This window comes from Sphaeroforma arctica (genome assembly GCF_001186125.1).
Source record: "Sphaeroforma arctica JP610 unplaced genomic scaffold supercont1.409, whole genome shotgun sequence".
NCBI lineage: Eukaryota > Ichthyosporea > Ichthyophonida > Sphaeroforma > Sphaeroforma arctica.
In genome coordinates this window covers 12,322-13,143 of record NW_014040149.1, presented here as the reverse complement: position 1 = coordinate 13,143, position 822 = coordinate 12,322, and positions in this window count along the sequence as shown.

Here is an 822-nt window from a genome sequence, read left to right as displayed (position 1 = left end):
TATATATCGAGATACGGTCGAAAGCTATAGGGTTTAGTGTTTAAAGAACCAGAATAAGCTCCGTTGATACGATCTCAGGATGGTCGAACGATGAACACTAATTGGCCTCTACATGTCCTTGAGGGTTTTAGGGTTTTAGGGTTATACGGTTTAAGTGGGCTAAAGTGTATGTATGTGCGCCCTCAATTGGGTTGTGAGTTCCGAAAAAAAATAGTCCACACACGGCTAGGTGTGTACAGATCAAACAAGAGGGAGGTTAAGAACAAGCCATCACATCATGTACAAGGTTTCAGGTGACGAGTGATCGTATAGTGTGCGCCTGCATGTCACAGCCATGCTTAGGAAGCACACACACACACACTTGGGTACCACGCACACATGGACACACACACACACACACACACATAGTAACACACATGACAAACACACACACACACTTGGGTACCACGCACACCCCTACACCGGCACTATACGCCCCCCCCCATCTGACACCCACACTCTATTGTTACTCCTGCTTTATATACCTACACTCTGTTGCCGCTTTCACTATATACTTACCTTGCCTTCCTTTAACGCATCCCTCACAACAGCTGACACCTTGTCACTGGAGTCAGTATTGCCTATTTTTAGAACCTCGTCTAAAAATACCATCACCGGTGCTCTGTCGTTACAGCGCGCGCGTGCGGCTAGGAGTCGCGGCACAAAGATGTTGGTGAAGAAACCTTCATGTATGTAGTCACCTGAGTGAGAATGAAGGAGGAGAAAGTTTAGACATCCACTACTACACACACACACACACACACACACACACACACACACACA